We start from the raw sequence: 23,355 nt of genomic DNA, 5'->3' as shown, positions 1-23,355 counted from the left end.
AGAGAGACGGACATTCAAGAGCACAGGCACTGCCTGTCCCAAAACTCCATATTTCTCTGCCCAAAGTCTCCCCTGGAGGATTCGGCCAAAGAGCAGAGCTGAAACTTTTATCATAATTCTCCCTCTAAGGAGGGATCCCTGGACAATTCAACCAGTTCTTGGACTCAAAGGTTGTTGGGAAATTCTGTAGAGGGAAATGAAAGGGAAATAATCCCCATGTGATTCATAATAACAGGGGCAGATATCGAATTAAAGCCATCATCTAGAATTGAGAGATTTGGGGTCTCCATGTTTGAAACTGAGCCCAGAGGGAATACACGGCACCTGTGGCTGAAGAAACAAATAAATCTGAGATTTGTTGGCATAGTGATAAAAGACAAAACTCCAGGGACCAGTTAATGCCAGAGCATATCACAGAACTGAAAAAGTTGGCAGCTGAGTTGGAATCAAAATGTACTTTATTTTGAAAGCTAATGCTCAAGGGCACCACACAAAAGGGCTGATGCTATAGTATGGCCTGTCTTCAAGAACAAAATCAACTTTATTGAAAAACTAGTTACCAGAATTTTGCAGAGTTAAAAAAAATGATAGAGAGGGAGGGGGGAGAGACAGAGGTTAGAAAAAACGAAATCAGGGCTGCCTCTCACCCCATGGAATGAACGCAGGAAGGAAGGAAGGAGAGGGGGAGAGGGGGGTGGATAAAAGTTAAAAGAAATGAGTGAAAATATGTCAAAATCAAGGCATGAAGTAAGTATGCCTTAGGAGATAAATGCCTCTTTGCTGATGTTATGATATTACTTTAGAGTTTCAACTTGGGTTGTTGAGAAGAGTTGGTTCCTACTGTGCTAATAATTGTCTTAAAATTAATAAATGAAAGTCAACAGGGTGTTTGGAAAATAACATAATAGCCATAGATGGCTATTTGATGGTGAGTCAATAGAGTGAATTAACATCTTTCCTTATTTAGGGTAGTTTTCCCCAGAACTGAAAGTTCACTCACTCTTGTTCAATGAAGCGCCTTTAGAGCAGGGGACTCAGTGAATTTGCTGCTTAAATTTTAAAAACCATCCATCTTCCTTAGCCCAATATATTAAAGTCTGTATTTCCAAGCTCCTATATCAAACTATAGTTAAAATAGTTCATGCTTAGTACAATTCCAGTCCCAGCATCTGAAGAGTATCTTAGAGATGGATAAAATAACTTTAGCTTCTGCCCTCAGAACTAATTTAGGAAGTTGTTCATTTTTATCTCTCACTAAAATTGGGGAATATTATTATTGATCTAAAATGAAATTAGTGGAAAATGAGAGAACCCCAAAATCTGGTCTGTCACAACCAACAAAATTTCAATTACAGCCCACTTTCCTTGAACATCTGACAAATCCTATTAGGAGCTGTGGTTTCCCTGTCTCTTGCGTCCTCGGAGAACAAGTTCAAGAGAAGGCCGCACAAGGAATCTGGGATATCCGAGCAGAGAAAGATACACCCAACCTCAGTAAGGTTGGCACATTGAAGTGGATGAGCTGCTACAAACAGACCTCCCAAATTTCCAAGTATTGAGACACAGAGATGCCCTAATATCTCAGGGTCGTATTTATTTGAGCAAGATTTGAAAAGCTAGTCATAATGGTTAGTTAAAGAAATATAATCAACTGCTTATAATGAAAAGGATTTTATTTGTGGAGCCCCAGTTAAGAAGATGTCATGCATCTTAATACATCTGTTATTGGAATGTCTACTGTCTAAGAAAGAGAAAGATCTTGGACTGCATTGTTAGACAAATGACCCATTGCTTAAATCCAAACAATTGATTTCCTGGGTGGTCAGAATTCCAAAATTACATATAATGCAGCCCCTTATTGGAGCAAAACTCTTCCATTGAGAACTGGATATGTGGGTATGACTGTGGCAAATTTTAAGGGTAATGCATAAATACGTTTTCCAGTCTTTAGTCATATTCTTTCTCACTTATTTTTTTATTACTTTCTATTTTCATATATGGACTTATTATGCTCTGTGTTCTACATTATTCATCTTGACATGGCTTAATGGCTAATGACAATAAATTCTTCTAATAGGTTCCTGAGAACCAGGTTGGATTTATTAAAATCTAACATTTTGGATTTGATCTAACCCCCAATATAACACGGCATTCTTCATTGCTTTTTTAGATCAGTGATAGAATTGCTTCAGAGACCTTGAGAGATAAAAATCAGTTCCCCTTTTTCCACCAGATGTTCCCCAAAGAAGGGATCCAGTACCCAGCCATTGTCCAGCTGCTCCTCCATTTCAGATGGACCCTGATTGGCCTCTTTGCTTCAGACACCGAGAAGGGAGAGAATTTCATGAGGATTTTCAGCCCTATGCTGGTCAGGAATGGAATTTGTGTTGTTGTATCACAACAATTCTCCACAGATGGAAATACAGCTCCCCTCTATAAGGGGAGACAAGTCAATGTCTTTGTTCACTTCCTGGAACATGTTCCTCTTGCAAACAGAGTTCTTCCTTTCCATTCAGCACTTGCACACTTGCCAGGACCCACTGAAGGGAAAGTTTGGATCTTGTCAATCTTGGGTGAAGCGACAATGAGAAGGCACAGGCTTTTCAAATATGTCCACAGTATTTGGAACTTTGCTTTTCAGGAAAAAAGTCCTAAGGATGATCCCTTTGAACACAGTTTCTTTGCAGGACCTCAATATCAAGATGAGCATTTTCACTCTTCTGTTTCAAAGTCCATCTTCTCGGTCAAAGACAGGGGAAGATGCCCCCAGAAAGCCCCACTGGACACCCAGTGGAAATGGAACAGGATCCGGGTCCTAAATAACCCCAATGTGTACAGTATCACCAAGACTCTGGCCCAGGCCTTGAATGCTGCCTATTCCTCCATTCTGAGGAGGAGAAACAAAGGGGTCGAAGAGAGTTTGGGGCCTCCAAGGCTGCAGCCGTGGCAGGTAAGGGGTCCCGACAAGGATCCATCAGATTTCCTTAAATTTTAGGAAGCATCCAAAGGAGACGGAGGGGAACCATCAGAGCTCTTTGGGGTACAAAAGGCCAAGAGTTTGGGGCAATTTAATTATTCATGGAAAGGGGTGTTAAACATTGCTAATTTTAAAACCATGCATACATTTTTCAATAAAATACTGTAGGCAGGGGTTTGAAATTAGCACCATAGAATTTTATATTTATACCTTTGAAGGAAACTCTGAGACCATCTAGCTCAACCCCTCCTCTCTGCAGGAATTAAAGCATTCCAGAATTCCAAATTTCCACATTTCACATTCTGCATTTCAAATTCTGAATTCTGCATTTTGAATCCCAAATTCTGCATTCCGAACTCCACGTCCTGAATTCCAAATTCCACATTCTAAATTTGAATCTTGGATCACAGAATGTGGAAGTCGGAACTTAGAATTCAGAATTTACGATGTAGAATTCAGACTGTGGAATTTATTCTTCGTTATTCGTAAGTCGGAATTTGGAACTTGGCATTTCAAACTTCAAATGCTGAATTAAGTATTATACACTCTGCATTCCGCATTCTGTATTCCACATTCCATTTTCCGCATTCCATTTTCCACATTGCGCAATCTGCATAGAGAATTCCAAATTCCGCATTCCAATTTTCTGAGTTCGCAATTCCACATTTTGAATTCGCAATGCCACATTCTGGATTTTGGATTATGGACTCTGGATTCCAAATTCCATATTCCATATTCCGCATTCCAAATTCTGAATGCCATTCAATATTCTGAATTCCAAATTCCTTGTTCTGAATTTCAAATAGTTCTGAATTCTGCATTTCAAATTCCATATTTTGTATTCCAAAATCCGCATTCTGAATTCCTAGTTTTGAAATCCACATTCTAATTTTCAAATTTTGAAATTTGCATTCTGTATTCAGCATTCTGAATTCTGTATTCTGAATTGCAAATTCCAAATAATGAATCCCATATCCCAAATTCCATGCTCCACATTCCAAATTCCTAGTTCTGAATTCCAAATTCCACATTCAACATTCCATTCTGCTTTCCAAAATTTGCATTCTGAGTTCCATATTCTGAAATCCACATTCCCAATTCCGTATTCCTAGTTCTGTTTTCCAAATAATGAATTTTGAATTTCACATTCTAAAATCCACATTTTAAATTTCAAATTTGGAATTCCAAATTCTGCATTCCAAATTCCATGTTACAAATTCCAGATTCTTAATTCCAAATTCTGAATTTTGAATCCTGCATTTTGCATTCTGCATTTGTGGTTCCAAGTTCTGAGTTCCACATTCCAAATTGTAGGTTCTGAATGACAAATTCCAAATTCTATATTCCACATTCTGGATTTTGAATTCTGAGTTCCTTATTACACATTCTAAATTCTGCATTCTGAATTTTGAATTCTGAATTCCATATTTTGAATTCTGAATTCCATATTTTGAATTCTGAATTCCATATTTTGAATTCTGAATTCTATATTTTGAATTCCCAATTCTGCATTCCCAATTCCACATTCCCAATTCTGAATTCTGCATTCTGAATCCGAATTTCACATTCTGTTCCGCATTCTATATTCCGCATTCCATCCCCCATTCTGCATTTTGCATTTTGCATTCTACATTTTGCATTCTGCATTTTGCTTTCTGCATTTTGCTTTCTGCATTTTGCTTTCTACATTGGAATGGAATGCAATATTATGGAATGTTTTGAAATAGAATGCAATAGAATGGAATGTTATGGAATATAGCAGTGATGGCAAACCTTTTCAGCACTGAAAAGGGAGCGTGCGCATGCCCGTCAGGGCCTCAACCCAGAAGAGAAGCTGTCCAGGGGGCATGCACGTGCGGAGAAATGAACTTCTGGTTTCCTGCATGCACATGTGCACCGGCCGCCTGGTCTTCTAATTTCTGGCACACATGACTATCTGGCGTGCGTGACTATCAGCTGGCCGGTGTGCACGTGCACACCGGAAACTGGAAGACCAGCTCTTCTGGTTTCCAGCACTTCTGTGCGTGTGAAGACAGCTGATCACCACGTGCGCAGGCGTGCCAGAAACCTGGAAAAGGAACGGGTGCCGTGGAGCATACATGCAACTTAGCTCTATGTGCCACTTTGGACACGTGTGCCATAGGTTTGCCATCACAGGAATAGAGTGTTGTTGAATCGAATGGAATGGGACTGGATGGAATATTATCAAATGCAAAGTTATGGAATGGAATAATGTGGTATGGAATGGAGTGGAAGTTTATGGAATGGCACATTATGAAATGGAATGTTATGGACTGGAATGGAGTAGAATGGTATGGAATGGAATGGAATGGAATAAAATGTAATGTGACCGAAAGGTATGGGATGGAATCTAACAAAATGTTATGGAATGGAATGTTATGGAATAGAATGCTGTGGAATGGAATGGAACTGGAGAGAATTTAATGTTTTGGAATGGAATCGAATATTATAGAATGGAATCGAATATGGAATCTTGTTCTGACCCCCCTTCCTCCATTGCCCACACAGCACACACACTCCGGAACAGTACAAGGGAACAAGGTTTATTACACGAACAGACAAGAGGTTCCATGGCAGCAATCCACCAAGATAAAACTCACAGGAACAGAACACAAAAGCAGCTATCCAGCTTGCCAGGATCCCAGACTAGAGCTTCTGGCATAAGTCCTTTGTTGACTGCTGCGAAGGGCATCTCCAGAGTCAACCCTTTTATAACCTAAAAAGGGCGCCGCCCAAACAGCACCTGAGAGCTCTTTACCACCTATAATTACGCCCACGCTCCTTGCGTCTGTGGGCGCGCCGGTAACGGGCGTCTAGAAACTCCCTGCTGAGTCCTGAGTCACTGTCACGTGACTCTTCCCCGCTGCTCCAAGGCATGGCATCGGGAGTCCGCCTCCTCTGGCTCTCACCGCTGCTCCATGCCTCTGGCGCCGCCTGGTGGCCGACCAGACTCTCGGATCCCTGCTCAGCCTCCGAATCCTGTCCAGGATCGCCCATCTCCTCTGGAGCTGACTCGTAGGGACTATCACTCTCGGAGTCTGGTGGCAGCGGCAGCGGCACCGGCTGGGCCACAACACTATGCCTCACCGCAGGGCCCTTCCCCCGGGCCTGACGCTTGGGATGCGGTCGGGAGGGAAATTGTCCATGATAGGCCCGCACCAAAGCTGGAGCATGCACAGCCGTCGCATCGGTCCAGGTCCCCCCGTCTGAGTCCTCGTCCGCCCAGTCGACCAAATCCTGGAACCGACCCTTGAGCCATCTCGAGTCACGGATCCGGGTCACTCTGTGCGATGGCTGTGTGTGCACCTCAGGTGACGATGGTAGGGGCGAAGAGGGACGTCGGAGAGGACAATCCGACCGCTCAGAGATCAGGAGCGAGCGATAGAACACCGGGTGTACTCGCATCGAGCGCGGGAGGGTCAGGCGATAGGCCACCAGATTGATAACGGCCTCCACAGGAAACGGCCCCAGATACCGGTGGTCCAACTTTCTCATAGGCCGGTGGGATGGAAGATGCCACTTGGACAACCACACGCGATCACCCACGGCCAATTCCGGCACCGCACGGTGAGACCTGTCCGCCACCCACTTGTAATCCTCCTTCGCCTGATTCAAATAGCGGCGCACCATCTGGTGAACCGCCTGAAGCTCAGAGAGGAAATCCTGCGCTGCAGGGACCGGAGAGTCCACGGGGGTGAGAGGGAAAAAACGAGGGTGGTACCCGACGTTCGCCATGAAAGGCGTCGTCCATGTGGAGGAGTGCTACGAGTTGTTGAACGCAAACTCCGCCACGGCGAGGTACTCCGCCCAATTGTTCTGCCGCTGGTTCACGAAGCAGCGCAGATAATGTTCCAGAATCCCAATCACCTTCTCCGTCCCCCCCCATCGGTTTTGGGATGGTGCACCGAGGACAAACAAACTTGAACGTCAAGAGCGGCCATCAGCCCTTTCCAGAACTGGGCCGTGAATTGTGTACCACGATCGGAGACGACCCGGTCAGGTAGGCCGTGCAGCCGGAACACGTGCTGGATGAACATGCAGGCGGTGGCGCAGGCTGTCGGCAATCTCCGGCAGGGGATGAAATGCGCCATCTTGGTGAGCATGTCCACCACCACCAGGACCGTAGTGAAACCGGACGACGGAGGCAGTTCCGTCAAGAAGTCCATAGACACAGCTCCCCAGGGTCTGTCCGGGGTCGGCAATGGCTGTAGGAAGCCTGGAGGAGCTCCCGTCGCTGATTTGGCCTGTCGACACTGCACACACGACGTGACGTACGTCTGCACGTCGTGTCGCAGGCGAGGCCACCAAAATGTACGGGAAACCAGGTACAAAGTTTTGAACAGGCCAAAGTGTCCTGCTGCCAGAGTGTCATGACACTGGGAGAGAACCAATCCACGGAGCGGTCCTGCAGGCACGTAGAGCCGATCCCGATACCTCAAAAGGTCCTCGTCAAAGGTCCACGGGGATGTCGACCCTACCTCTGCCCGCCGTTGTTCCACCCACTCGTCGTTTCGCTGCGCATTCCGTATCAACGACCGTAAATCCACGGGTTCCTGGATTGCAGCGAAGGACTCGACGGGTAGGACTGTCCGGGGGGGCAGTGAATCAGAAGGGTCTGAGTACTCCGGCTTTCTAGACAGGGCATCCGCCCTCTGGTTCAAGGCACTGGGGATATACGTGACCTTGAAGTGGAACCGGGCAAAAAACAGAGACCACTGGATCTGGCGTTGATTGAGCTTCCGCGCTATTGTCAAAAACTCCAAATTCCGATGGTCTGTCCGGACTTCGACCTGATGCCTGGCCCCCTCCAGGTGATGTCGCCAGGCTTCGAACGCCGCCTTGATAGCCAGCAACTCCTTCTCCCAGATGGTATAATTGCGCTCGGAAGGATTGAGTTTCCGAGAGTAATAGGCGCAAGGGAAAAGGGTGCCATCAGGGGCGTGAGCCTGCAATAACACCGCCCCCACCGCGATGTCGGACGCATCCGCCTTGACTACAAAGGGGCGATGGGGATCAGGGTGTTTCAAGATCGGCTCCTTTGTAAAAGCGCGCTTCAAGGCCACGAACGCTTGTTGTTCCATGGACCCCCAGTGAAACGGCACTTTCTTTTGCAGGAGCCGAGTGAGGGGCGTGGTCAAGAAAGCAAAGCCGGGGATGAAGGACCGGTAGTAGTTAGCAAACCCGAGGAGTCTCTGAACGTCTTTCATCCGTCGAGGAGATTGCCAACTTCGTAACGCCTCCACCTTGCCTGGCTCCATCGCTATTCCTTCAGGGGATATACGGTGCCTCAGGAACTCGATGGTGGTCTGCCAGAACTGACACTTCTCCAGCTTGGCAAATAAGCGATGCTTTCGAAGGCGCTGCAAGACCTGACGCAAGTGCTGTTGATGATCCTTCCGAGACGTAGAGTAGATCAAGATGTCGTCCAGGTAGATGACGACAAACTGATCCAAAAGGTCCCAAAAGATATCGTTCATAAAATGTTGGAAGACAGCTGGGGCATTGGTCAACCCGAACGGCATGACCGTATACTCGAAATGTCCGTATCGGGTGCCAAAGGCTGTCTTCCATTCGTCCCCCGCCCTGACTCGGACCAGATTGTAAGCTCCACATAAGTCCAGTTTTGTAAACACCGCGGCCTCCAGGAGCCGCTCCAACAACTCGGGAATCAGAGGCAACGGGTAGCGATTACGGATCGTGATGGCGTTCAAGCGCCGGTAATCGCAACAAAGTCTTAGATCCCCGGTCTTCTTTTTGACAAACAAAACGGGGGCAGACAAGGGCGAAGACGAAGGCCGGATAAAACCCCGGGCAAGGTTCTTGTCAATGAAGTCCCGCAATGCGGCCAACTCTGGTTCAGACATGGAGTATAGGCGGCCCGTCTGGAGTTTCGCATCAGGTACCAGGTCAATGGGACAGTCGTAAGGCCGGTGCGGTGGCAGTTGGTCCGCCTCCTGCTCGCTAAACACGTCCGCGAACTCCGCTAAATCCGGCGGCACTGTCACCTCGGCCGAACTGGGCACCTGAGCCGCGCAAACATGACGGGTGTGGTCCACGCATTGCAAGGACGGGAACGAGATCCTGTTCTGCGACCAGTGGATCTGGGGATCGTGCGCCCGCAGCCAAGCCAAGCCCAACACCACGGGGAAATGCAGACCCGAAGCCAGATGTCCCGGTTCCCCACAGTAAAAACACAACCCCCTTGCACGCCGTCTCTCCATCTCCGTGCGTGACAAGCGGGGTCTGGCTGCACCCAACTCCATGGGCTCCTCCCGTAGGACAGGAGTCTCTCGTGGAACTGGCACTCTCAGAACCTCCCGGGACGCTCGGCGAGGCCTCTGCCTCTGCAGCCGGCCGTCAATCCGGAGGCATAGATGAACCAACGCGTCAAACGTTGGAGGCCTGCCCACTCTCACCAGCTCATCCTGCAGGTCCTCTGACAGGCCATCCTGAAAAGCATCCATAAGGGCTGGCTCATTCCACTCAGAGTCCTGACTGAGCAGCCGGAACTCGGTAACGTAGTCCAGTTAAGAACCACGCCCTTGGTGCAACTCTTTCAGGAGTCTGGTGGCTGTTTCTCCCTTGATGGGATCCTCAAACATCAGCCGAAGATGTGTGCAAAAACCCTGAAAGTTGTCCAGCAGGGGGCTCGGCTGAGACAGCAAAGGCGTAGCCCACCGCGCTGCTGTGCCTGAGAGCAAGCTTATAACAAATCCCACCTTCGTCTGGTCGGTGGGAAAGTCCTCCGCTCTCAAGGCGATGAACAACCGGCATTGGCCCAGGAACGCCGAGAAAAGTTTCGGACTGCCATCAAACTTATCCGGCATGGCCACTGGGCATTTCCTCCATTGCTGCTGGGGGGGTGGGGGGTTGACAGGAGCAGACAGCTGCGCAACTTGCGCTGTTAGCAAGGCAAGTTGCTGTGCAAAGAGAGCATTCTCCGCCTGAAGTTGCTCCATTACAGCTGAATGGAGATACGTTTGGGGCAGCAGTCAATCTGTTCTGACCCCCCTTCCTCCGTTGCCCACACAGCACACACACTCCGGAACAGTACAAGGGAACAAGGTTTATTACACGAACAGACAAGAGGTTCCGTGGCAGCAAGCCACCAAGACAAAACTCACAGGAACAGAACACAAAAGCAGCTATCCAGCTTGCCAGGATCCCAGACTAGAGCTTCTGGCATAAGTCCTTTGTTGACTGCTGCGAAGGGCATCTCCAGAGTCAACCCTTTTATAACCTAAAAAGGGCGCCGCCCAAACAGCACCTGAGAGCTCTTTACCGCCTATAATTACGCCCACGCTCCTTGCGTCTGTGGGCGCGCCGGTAACGGGCGTCTAGAAACTCCCTGCTGAGTCCTGAGTCACTGTCACGTGACTCTTCCCCACTGCTCCAAGGCATGGCATCGGGAGTCCGCCTCCTCTGGCTCTCACCGCTGCTCCATGCCTCTGGCGCCGCCTGGTGGCCGACCAGACTCTCGGATCTCTGCTCAGCCTCCGAATCCTGTCCAGGATCGCCCATCTCCTCTGGAGCTGACTCGTAGGGACTATCATTCTCGGAGTCTGGTGGCAGCGGCACCGGCACCGGCTGGGCCACAACAGAATCTAATGGAATGATATGGAATGGAGTGCAATGTTTTGGAATACAATGTTATGGAATGGTATGAATGGAATGTTATGGAATAGAATGTTGTGGAATGGAATGGAACTAAATAGGATTTAATGGAATTGAATGTTTTGGAATGGAATGGAACTGTTTGGAATGGAATGATATGAAATAGAGTGGAATGTGATAGAAAGGAGTGGAATAGAATGGAACAGAATGAATCCATTTGATCATGGAATGTTATTAAATGGAAAGGTATTGAAAGTTTGGGAAAGGAATGTTACAGAATGGAATAATATTTTGGAATGTTAGTTTGTAAGTTGATTTTATTGATTAACCCATGGTGCATATCAAGGTGCTGAGTTCCAAGCACAAATTATGACTAAGATCCAATAAGAATAATTTAAAATGAAACTGGAATAAAATACAATTTAAAATGAAACTGGAATAAAAATTTAAAATGAAATTGGAATGTAATGCAAAACTAGAATAATATAGTTGTATTGATTTCAGCTACAACTTAAGTCCATGAAAATTTCCCCCTCTGTTATGAAATGCTGAGCATTTCTAATCTATCGGATAAATGGTTGCACATTGTTTCCTGTAAGGTGAAACCACTGATTTATTAACAAAAATAGCACAATTGGATTTTTATACACACACACACACACACACGAAGTTATTTTTAATATATATTTTTTTAATTTAGGAAAGAGTTTCAAGTGAAAGAATACGATGGAGGCTAATTTCTCTCTGTTCTTCGCAATTGACAGGAGCAACGCAACAGAAATTTCAAGGCTGCTGCTGGGAAAAGAAGAGCTCCAGATGAAGAACAAGGAGGTCAGGCAGAAAAATCTCCAACTAATTGCAGAAAAGGCGGAGCTCTGCAAAGATTTGGAAGAGAGACTGAGAACTTTTAGATAGCAACCTCGGCTTTTCTTCCAGAAGTTTCAATTCAATTCTCTCCAGCTCCCTCAATCGGAACAAATGTTCTACAATGTTCTGGGTTGAATTCAGCTGCCTGGAACAAAGTGGCCAGAAATTGGAAGTGACTCTTTTCACCTTGTTCCCAACATAGCAACACTAAATGAATTAAAATGTAAGGCTATGTATAGAAAACAAAATTACTGTTCATTGTAAACAAGTTTGATAACTCAAGTAAAAACCCAAGGGGCTAATTTTATTCTAATTTTATTCCTTTTATTCATAAAAAAATTAATTTTATGCCTTGATGTTTTAGAGAGAAAATATGTCAAATGCAGCTTTGCAGATAGAAAACCTTTGAAGAGAGAATAATTGTCTCCTTTTCTTGGTTCTAAAAATGGCAGAACTCTAGAAAGAAAACAAGGATCTGAAAGAAGAACGTAACAGCTGAGAAATATTTAGATTACAATCCTGACTTTCAGATTTATTTATTAGAGCCCTGAGGCCAGATATGAATAAGAAATGGAATAAAAGATGTATTACAACTTTGGCCATCTTTGGGGTCTCTGTGTCGGTTGGCTTCTGTGTTTCTCTGCTCCTCATCAAAGGAGTGGCATCACCCCAACTGGGGAGCCAAGGCCATGGAAAACCCCCTGGAAAATTTGGAGCTAATTTTGGTGGAACTAACATCCACTTACTTTATCAGAAGCAAGCATAGAATCCCATAAGGTTGGAAGGGATCTTGGAGGTCTTCTAGTCCAACCCCCTGCCCAAGGAGTCCTTATATCGTCCTGAACTAATGGTTTTCCAATCTTTTCTTGAAAACCTCCAGGGATGGAGGACCTCCCACCCCCACCCTCAAGAATAAACCTTATTATTAAAGTTAAGAAAATAACATATCACTGAATTATATTTTATTCTCTCTTTCTTCTTCCATCCCCAGAAAAAGGTCTTTGCGAGTGTTACCGGAGCAGCCAACTGAGAACAGCCAGTCAGAAGGTGTTGAGGTGGCCCCCATCCCTGCTAAATCCTTCAATCCAAACATCCCCATCATGGATGAGAGAAGAAGGATGTGGGACTCCTTCCCTGCTCTACAATGTGATGGTTGGTAAGTGTTTGAACTAATTTGGTTGCCAGCTTTTTCTTTATTTTTCCAATATAATGGTATTATTGCTGTTGTTATTTCTTTCTTAGGTGGATTCCATTCAAGAGGCAGAAAAACCCAGGTGGATGCAATCAGTGGACAACTTGGAGGCCACAAAAACTGAGTGGACCAAGGACTTGTGCAAGAGAAGGAAGGAAGAAAAGAAGGTCCTAGTTGAAGGGAGAGGATTTGGCGTCCCTTGAAGTCAACCTGGGGTCATTGGTTGATTTGCATTTCCTGCTTTGGGTTTTTGGGTGGGATGTTGGCCTTGGAAGCTAAAGAGAAAGAAAACTGGGAGCCTGGAAATATTTAATATTAATTTGATTGCTAAGTTTAATTATTTTTTTGTTTCTTGCTTATTTATTACTTCATTATGATCAAAATATTAAATTGATGCTTGTTTTGGCCCAGGACTAACCGGCAGCTGTGGTGAAATCACAAAACAACTGGAGCCCCATTTGGACACCCATGGCATTGACAAGCTCACCATTAGTTAATTGCCAAAGGTGGCTTTCCTTGGAACAGCTGACATCCAATTCAAACATCTGGCTGACTGTGTGAAGAACCAGAATCCCCCCCCGTGACGTGGTTGTGACACAGACTTCAGAGGATAATCAGAGCTGCATAAAAAGCAATTACTGCCAACCTGCCTTCCATTGAGGACCTGTACTCTGCACGAGTCAAAAAGAGGGAAGGTGTTACTTGCTCTACTGGATTACCATCAAATAGGCATCTATGGTTATGATGTTGTTTTCCAAAGACCATAACTTTTGAACATGATTTATTAATTATCAGATAATTATTATGACAAAAGAATCCAAGTCTTCTTCCCAGGGCATACAACCCAACGTCTAAGTGTGATAATATCACATTATCAGTGTAAATCAGTGTGTTCCAATAAGTATTTAGCATGGTAAACATGTGTACCTATAACAGAACTTATAACAGAGTAAAAGGGTTGGAAGGGATCTTGGAGGTCTTCTAGTCCAACCTCCTGCAGTATTCCAGACAATTGGCTGTTTCTTCTTAAAAGCCTCCAGTGACGGATCACCCACAATTTCTGAAGGTGAGACTTTCCATTCCTCACCATTAGGAAATTTCTCCTTAGTTCTAAGATGTTCCTCTCATTGCTTCTTTCCATCCATTGTTTCTTGTCTTGCTTTCAGGTTGCTTTGGAAAATAGGTTGACTCCCTCTTCTTTGTGGCAGCCCCTTAAATATTAGTACTGTAAAGTCCTACAGACTGCCTGTGGTGTGTGTGTGTGACACTGCCAGACCTGGGCGGAAGGGAGGTGGCAGGACAGGTGCTTGAGTGACATCTATCTATTTGCGCAAGAGGGAAGGGGAGAAGGGAGGTGGAGCAGCAGAAGGAGCCTTTTGTGCTGGGGGGAAGTGGGGCAAGGAGTGCCTGGGAAGGGTGCGGGGAAATCAAAGACACCCAAGGAACTTTGCTCCACTCACTAAAGTTTTAAAACCAGCTTTAAAATAAAAGCCAATGGGGCGACTTTGAGACAATCATCGGGAGATTGTGAGTTCTAGTTCTGCCTTAGGCATGAAAGCCAGCTGGGTGAGTTTCAGCCAATTCTAACCCTCCCATAGGAATGAAAACTTCCTGGGGGACTTTGGGCCAATCATCAGGAGACTCGTGAGTTCCGGTCCCACCTAAATTCTTACTGAATGGGGTTGCGGAACTAGGAAATGTTTAGATTAATGTGTGATACCAGAATTAGAGATTCCTAGAGTGTGAGATGGCTGAGTGTCCAATATTATATCTGTGTGGTCACTGTGAATCTTAGATTGACCTTGGTCTGATCCATCAGATCTTTTCTTATCCCCTTAAAATGGAATTTTCAAAGGGATTCCATTCCCAATTAGGAGCCATTCTCAGACCTAAGGATTGATTCCCAATTCATCAGCAATCTCTGTGGTTGGAGAGCAGAGCAGCTTCCATGGGTGCCTCTTCCTAGAAACCTCAAAGTCCCTCCTCTCTTATTCTCCCCCTTCTTGAACCTGGATGAATATTATGTAGCATTGAAGGTTTGTGACCTGGTCAATGATGTGGCTGCCTTTAGACAGGATCCCTCCAACCTCCTTCTTGGGAGAATCTCAAGGTCCCCTTTCTCTGGGCATCTTCTCCAGCCGTTCACAGACAAGACAAGCTTGGAAGAGGAGCAGAGAAAATGCTGTAGGTAGAAATTGTGGAAAAATTAAAGGGTCTGAAAACTACTGTTTTATTTCTCTGGTTAATGTGACGTTTGTTTACACACTTAATTTTTTGTTTACTTTTTTTGGATGTGAAGTACAGACCAAAATAAAAACAATTCCAAACTGAAATCCCAAATAGCTCTTCTGCTGAACACTTTCTGCAAAGGAGGTTTTATCAGGAAATCAAGAAAGAATTACATAAGAGGGATGAAGATTTCCCTCCCCAGCTGAGAGCCAGTCAAACATGGAATTTCACATCATTCCGGCATTCTCAGGGAGAGGATCAGGCAACCAGGCTGGTGCTTGTTTCCTGCAGCTTCCTCCTGAGCTCTTGTCCTGCTCAGTCTCTCTCTCACACACACACACTTTTAGTTGCTGTCAGTAGGGACAAGTGCCCGTGTTATTTATTTTATAAAGTGTCGTATTCAGTGGCTGTTGCTGAACATCAAATTCCTCTAAATGACTTTTACAGAGATTTATTGAACTGAAAGGGAAGGGAGCTACAAGAATGCAAGTCATTCAACAATTTCCCATTTTGAAAAATATAGGAATGATTTTCGTTGACTCCTGCATACTATCTAAATGGAAATAATTAATATCTCATTTCAAATAAAAGCATAATTAATAATTCTTCCAATGTTATAATGGTGTTATGTTTTTACATTTGTTCTGGCTGTCAGATGCTCCTTTGTGTTCAGGTCTGGCCTCAGAAGGATAATGTAGCTCTTGGGGATGAAGATGCAGACCAGCAGACCAGCACTGGAGGCCAGGATGGAGAAGACCTGCACAGCCACCATGTATTTCCCTTTGGTGCTCAGATAGGTGGGCACAAAAGTCACCCAGATACTGCAGAAGACCAGCATGCTGAAGGTGATCAGCTTGGCTTCGTTGAAGGCCCCAGGCAGATTCCTGGCCAGGAAAGCCACCGTGAAACAGATGGCAGCCAGGAAGCCCATGTAGCTGAGGGAGACGTAGAACATGACAACAGCCCCTTCGTTACATTGCAGGATGATCTCTCCAGGCTGGGAGTGGAGGTCAGAGTCAGGGAAGGGGGGAGAAAGTCCCAGCCAGAGGGAGCGATAATTTGGACTAATTATTTCCCCCAGCCCTGCTGAAGTCTGTGAGGGCTCATGGGGGATGGGGGCAGGCGTGTAGGGGGGAGGAATGATGTTTCTTATACTCTGAAAAATATGGTAATTATGAATAATCACTTCTCTTGGGTGATCAATTTTTCTATGCTGTCAATACAGAAGAATTGATAAATCTCTGTAATTCAAGGTTTGATGCAATGTTTATAACAATTCTCAGATGAAGCTAATTTGATGTCTTTTAAAGAGTATCTTCTAAGGAATTATTTCTGATTCCCTAATAGAAAGGAGTGTATGAGTAAAAAGCAGTGGAAAAATATCTGATTTTTATGACCTGGTAAACTATAGGATCTCATGTAATAAAGCAGTGGAAGACAGATGAGGGATACCAAAATTAATAAGTGTCTTTATGAAAACAATATCAAAATACTAGATAATTGCAAACTGACTGTGAGTCAGCAGGAAAGAAGGCAAATTCATCCATCAGACTCCCAGGAAGTCAGCATCCTGGTTTGGAGAGACTCCAACTCAAGTCCCAGGTCCCCTTGGAGGCCCCACACTTGGAGAAGACCTTGCCCAAAACCTGGGCCAGGCAAGGAAGCCAAGGAAGAGCTCAAAGGAGCTGCTCTTGGCCTCAAAGAAAGACAAGGAGAAGAGCCACCTAGCTCTACGGAAGTGGAAAAAAAAGAGTCTGGGAGCAACTTCTCCAACATACAAAATCTCCCAGTGGGAGAAGGGAGGATACAGCCTAACTGAAAGATGCTCAGACAAAAGCTTGGAATCTTTTCAGGGTTATTCCAGAGAGTCAGTCCTGGTAACATGAACTCGGTGACAAGAGAGGAGATTCTGGCCGAATAAGAGGAAAAAAATCCTGAAAGGAGGAGCCCTTTGAGAGCTGAGTGGATAAAAGTATCAAGTTTGGAATGGTGTGTGTGTGTGTGTGTGTGTGTGTGTGTGTGTGTGTGAATGGAGACGTTCTTCTCCCCATCCCAGGCATCCTTGGCATTTGGGAGGCAGAGGACGAGGCTGCTGCATGTGGAAGCGCAGAGGAGAAAGTTTGCAGGAAGCCGAGATCTCAAGGGACCTGTGGCAGCAGAAAGCAAAGTGTGTGTGGGGTGTGTGTGTGAGAGGGAGGCCCCCTCCCTCTCCGTGCAAGGAGACCAGGCTTTGTAAGCAAAGCATCCCCAGCAATAAGATGGGCGACCCAGCAGGAGAGGAGGGGGCAAGGGGAGATGCTGCCCACTAGCTTCCGCTGTCTCGAGGGAGCTGGGTCGGGATGGAATAAGTTGCACCAGCTAAGTCAACATGGGGACAATTTGGTGCCCCATAAGCTCCTCACCTTCCTAAAGTGCTGGCAGACAAAGACATGCACATACACGCGCACACACACACACACACACACAAACAAACATACACACACACTCCGCATTCCAAGTTTGGGGATTTGTACGCAAAGAGGAAAGAGAGGGCTTTCTTCCCAAGCCCAGGCCTGATTGGCAGTTTGTAAACTCCGATGTGGATAAGTCTCCAAGCTTGGAATGGTGTGTGTGTGTGTGTGTGTGTGTGTGTGTGTAGGTGCACGCACGTGCGTCTGTGTGTGTGTATTGAGACGTTTTTCTCCCAATCCCAGACATCATTGGGAGGCAGAGGAAAGAGGTCCACGGTAAATAGTTTGAAGTTGAAGCTGTTTGAGGGTTTGAGGATGTAACATCGGAATTAGGTAGAGCATTCCAGGCGTTGACCACTTTGTGGCTGAAGTCGTATTTTCTGCAATCTCATTTGAAGCGGTTTACCTTCAGTTTGTATTGATTGTTTGCCCGTGTATTATTGCGGTTGAAGATGAAGTTGTTGTTGACAGGCAAGACATTGTAGCAGACAATTTTCTGTACTATGCTTAGATCGGACCACAGATGGTACAGTTCCAGATTGTCCAAGCCCAAAATTTCAAGCCTGGTGGCATAAGGGATTCTGTTGTGAGTAGAGGAGTGGAGGATTCTTCTCGTGAAATTCCTCTGGGATCGCTCGATTGTATTAATGTCTGATATGCAGCATGGATTCCAGGCAGAAGAGCCTGTATTTGAGGAATGGTCTGGCAAAGATTTTGTGTGCCTTAGTTAGCAGTACAGTGTTGCCAGAGAAAAAGCTTCGCAAAATTAGGTTAACGACTCTTAATGCCTTTTTGGCAATGCTGTTACAGAGAGCTCTGGGGCTTAGATCATTGGAGATGAGGACTGCTAGGTCCTTGACAGAAGGAGGGTCATCTAGGAGGTTGTATCCGCCCAGCTAGTAGTTGGTGTTCTGATTTTTGTTGCCAATGTGTAAGACAGAGCATTTCTTAGTTGGAATTTGGAGTTGCCAAAGATGCCAACAAAGATCACTCGGCATTACTGCAATGGTGTCTGGGGGGGGTGGAGAGGACATTTATTTCTGTAATGAACCTCCCCCTCCCTTTTCTCTTCTTTTCTTTTCCCTCCCCCCCAAAAGATTCCCTTACCTTGACTTTTGTTTGTATTTTACTTATTTCTTTGTTAAATTGATATGCTGTGCATCTCATTGTCCACACGGAGTGGCTTATAAGTCTAGTAAACACTTTCTTTTGCTATTCTTAAAACTTTCAAAGACACGGGCATACAGGCCAAGCCAGATCATGAAACAAACCAGGATCTGGACAAGCTATCAAACCAAGATCAGCTATCAAACCAGGATCTAGACCAGCTATCAGGCCAACCTTGAACCAACCCTTGTCCATCTCAAGACAAGCCAGGATTTGGAGCTGGCCTTTGTCAACCTCCCTCCCTTCTTCTCTTGCAAATGGAGCCTTTCCCCACCAGATGCCACCCAGGATCATTGGCCACGAGTGGGGTGGTGTTTGGGGAAGGGGATGGTGTGTCTTCCCAGACGAAGCCTCCAACTCCCACCAGCTTCCTTTGGAATGGAGCTTTTGCAGGCCAGCCAAGTTGCTGAAGAAGCCGCCAACGAGCAAACCTGGCTTGCAACCATCCGGGCGGCTCCCTTTTCAGGCCTCTCTTCGCAGGGCAACACAGCGCATAGTTCCCGGCAGCTGCCACTAGTGGTCAGGCACAGATGCTCAGGGACGACGCACGGTTGTTCGGGAACCGCCTGGAGGGAAGCGCGCAGGAAGCAGAGGGCAGCGGACTGGTTTCCTGGCAGACGTCTCACTGCCGGACTAGGTAACCTCATCAGTGTTGGGAAGGAGGAGGATTTGCTCTCTGCTTCTCTTTAGGGTTCTTTCCTGGCCAGGATTTGTGTGGGGATGATGGTCTTGGTGGTCCTTTGGTTGGGCTGTTGGCTCCTTTGGCTGTTCCTTGATTGAGGGTTTTGTTGACTTGATGGCTGGTCTGATGTTAACCTTGGAGTTGATTTCTGCTGATCTGGGTGATGATTGGATTGGATTCACAGCTGCCCAACAATCAAGTCAAGAACGCCCCAATCAAAGAACGGCCCAAGAAGCCATCAGAAAACAGCCCAACCAAAGGACCTCCAAGACCATCATCCCCATCGACACTCAGAGAAGCCCCTACAATATAAACTGAGGGTATAAACCTCTCTGCCTTCTAGCACTGATGATGTTTGGGTAATGAAACGTCTGCAGGAAAATAAGCAACCTCGGAGAGCACCAAGGACCCCTCATGTCCCCCCTCAGCTATAAATATTCTCCTTTGTTGGTGCTCTTCTTAACTGATTTCTCCCTCTGAAGGATTAGCATTCACTCAGCCACCCAGTGGTTTACACGAATCTCCAAAGCAGATTTTAATTTTTCTCTCCTTTCGCCCTTATAACTTTGACATAGCTTCCCAAGTGTCGTTATAATAAACGAACAATATACACAAAATACACCTCTCTCAATAAAGATTTAGATTAGTGAGTTTGAGATTGACTTCATTATGCCCAGCATTCAGCTTCAAATTATCGGGGGAGAGGAGGCAGGAAATAGAAAGATGATAGGTAGATGACAGATTGAGAGAGAGAGAGAGAGAAGTAGGTAAATAAATGTTTTTATTTAGCAGCTATTAATTCTATATTTACTTATTGATTTATCATTGTCTCACTTCCCTCCCCATTTTGAAGTGTGGCTTGTGGCAGGTACAGGTACCCAGAGAAAAAAGGTACAAGAGTGATGCAAACCCAGAGATCTGAAAGGAATTAATATAGCAGGATTTGAAAATAAAATTCAGAATGCTTTCAGTCCAGTGCACAATAGCATAAAGAAGTATTGGTTCCCACTGCAAGAACTGTTCACTATTGCTTACTGGGCCTTTGTTTGCTCTGTTGATCTACTCACTTACTACTGTTAGGTATGAGACATTCAGGGATTTAAAAAGGAATGGTTTCCATAATGTACATCTCTGTTTAACAAATCTGGGACCTTAGATCACTCCTATAATACTGTAGAGGACCCAGAGAAATCACATTTTCTGCAAAACAATCTTTTTTAAAAAATGAATTACAAAAGGAGCAAAATCTCACAATATTAAATCTCCCAAGGTATCATATGATATTTGGAGAAAATTTAATTCCTTTTAAAATCACCTAATAACGATGTTGTGCTTACAGAACTATATGAATCTTACAGTGGAAGTCACAACTAGAAAATATTGCTGTCTTCCCAAGAAGCAGGTTTAATTCTATCAAGAGTTTAATGTTAGGATATTTATATTATTAATTAAAACGTTAATATTTCTGTCATTAAACTGGTAACCACCAAGCACATTTAGGGTGATTCTAAGTGGAGTTCTGCATTGAAGGGAAAGTCACCAGGAAACTTAATGAAATTTGGAAAGAGAAAGAAACAGAAACCAATTCCAAATAGGAAACTATTAACCTAACCTGAGAAAGTTAGAATTTCTATTTACTGTCTATATTTTCCAGGATTACCAGAGTTTTGTTAGTCGCTCGAGTGCGATTTCATTGTTAGAACCGACACCCACTCATGATGTGAGGGCTAAAGTGCTGAATGGGCAGTCGGAAGAGCCAGGTCCTGGTCCTCCTTTAGTGACAGAAGCTGGAGGACCTTGGCCCAGTCAGTCCTTCCCAGTCCCAACCAGCCATGAGCCACCTCACTGCACTATGCACAGCTCTGCCATAAGAGTGAGGTGAGCACAAGGCAAAAACTCTGTAACCCTGAGACAAAGGCTAAGCAAAACAGCCCCCATCATCTTGGGCTGGTTCCCACTTTGCTCTAAGCCAGTGATTCCCAAAGTGTGCGCCGCGGCTCCCTGGGGAGCTGCGCTATCGTCATAAAGGTGCTGCGAAATATTCAATTAATACCTGCGCCCGCTGGGTCTAACGCTGATGCGCCATTTCTGAAACGTCTAGTGCGCATGCGCAGTTACAAGTCGGATTTCTATTCGCTTGTTATCACCTTCTCAGTGCTCGCATAAGTTTTTGTTTGTTGGGCTAGTGTGGTGGTTAAGTTACTTTTCAAAAGCTATTTTTCTGATCACCCTAAAATGGACAAATTCTTATTAAACTTGAATAATCAAGATAGTGCTAAATCTATAGATGAAGTTCCACAAACTAGTGGCAAGGGTTCCGAGAAGCGAAAACGTCGTAAATATGACGACAGTTACTTGGATTTTGGCTTTACATCAATAAACGAAAATGATAAAGAGAGACCACAGTGCGTATTGTGCATGAAAGTTTTGGCACCGGAATGTATGCTTCCAAGTAAGTTAAAACGACATTTAGGAACCAACCATTCTAACTTTGTTGGTAAACCTCGCAACTTTTTTAAAAGAAAGTTAATTGAATTAAAACAACAAAAAGGCAGCATTTATAAACATATGTCAATACCAAATAATGCTTTGCTAGCATCATACAAAGTTGCATATAGAGTTGCTAAGTGTAAAAAGGCCCATACTATTGCAGAGCAACTCATTCTACCGGCTGCTGTAGATTTAGTGAACATTATGATTGGTGAGTCGGCAGGGAAACTGCTTTCAAATGTCCCTTTGTCTAACAATACAATCAGTCGCAGAATTCAGCACATGGGGGAGGATCTCAATGCACAATTAATTGAAAAATTAAAAGGAAGTGAATATGGACTGCAACTCGATGAGGCCACAGACAATAATAAGGACGCACACTTGATTTGTTACGTACGGTTCTTAGATGGTAATTCAATCGTTGAGGACCTTCTCTTTTGTAAAAGTATTACTGGAAGTACAAAGGCTCAAGATTTGTTCGAGATCCTGAATATATTTATGGTTGAAAATAATTTAGACTGGACAAAGTGCGTTGGCGTCTGTACTGACGGTGGTCGTTCGATGTCCGGCTCTTATGGAGGATTGCAGGCGCTTATTCGAAGCAAAGCTCCAGATTCAGTTTGGACCCATTGCATCATTCACAAAGAAGCACTTGCATCAAAGTATATAAGTCCTCCACTAAATATAGTTTTAGAACGTGTGGTAAATATAGTAAACTATATAAAAACTCGGCCACTGAAAGCAAGATTTTTTAAAAGAATGTGTGAAGATATGGGAGGTGAATACACATCTTTGTTGTACTACTGCCACTCACGATGGCTCTCTCGCGGGGGTGTATTGTCTCGTACGTTCCAATTACAGCAAGAAATATACGCTTTCCTTGAAGAAGAAAAACATGAGTATGCCAAACACTTTGTAGAAACAGACTTTTTGATTAAACTCGCATACCTATGTGATATCTTTGAAAAGTTGAATGCGTTGAATCTCTCTTTACAAGGACGCAATATGCACATTTTAAAGTTAACAGAAAAGATTTCAGCTTTCAGAAAAAAATTACAGCTATGGAAACTAAAAATTAATGAAGATGATCTTAATGATTGCTTTCCCTTGTTGCACCAGTTTTTAACCTCCAATGAAATCAGTTTGTCTTGCAATTTAAAATCTCTTTTTGAAGATCACCTATCTCAGCTTATCAAATGATTCGAAAAATACTTTGAAGCAGATAACATTGAAAAATTTACTTGGATTCAAGACCCATTTAGAGCCAAGGCTCCATCAGGATTTACCTCTACAGAAGAAGAATCTCTTATTGAGTTGTCTTGCGACACAACATTGAAGTTAAAATTTGTTAGCATGGAACTTTCTGATTTTTGGATATCAGTAAAAGAGGAATACCCACTGCTTAGTTGCAAAGCCCTAAGAATATTAATTCCTTTTGCAACGTCCTATTTGTGCGAAGCTGGGTTTTCGGCAGTCGCGGTAATAAAAAGTAAATATCGCTCGAAAATTAACGTCGAGCAAGAAATGAGAGTCGCTATTTCCAATTTTATTCCAAGATTTGAGAAGTTGTTCAGCGAACAACAAGCCCATCCATCCCATTAATAATTTTAAATCATTAAACGATGTTCAATAAATTGTGAATTTAAAGCTCGTGTTTAATTTATTT

Source organism: Natrix helvetica, assembly GCF_964273705.1.
Source record: "Natrix helvetica genome assembly, chromosome: 5".
Classification (NCBI taxonomy): Eukaryota; Metazoa; Chordata; class Lepidosauria; order Squamata; family Natricidae; genus Natrix; species Natrix helvetica.
The sequence above is the reverse complement of the archived record's forward strand: the minus strand, read 5'-3'. Positions refer to the sequence as shown.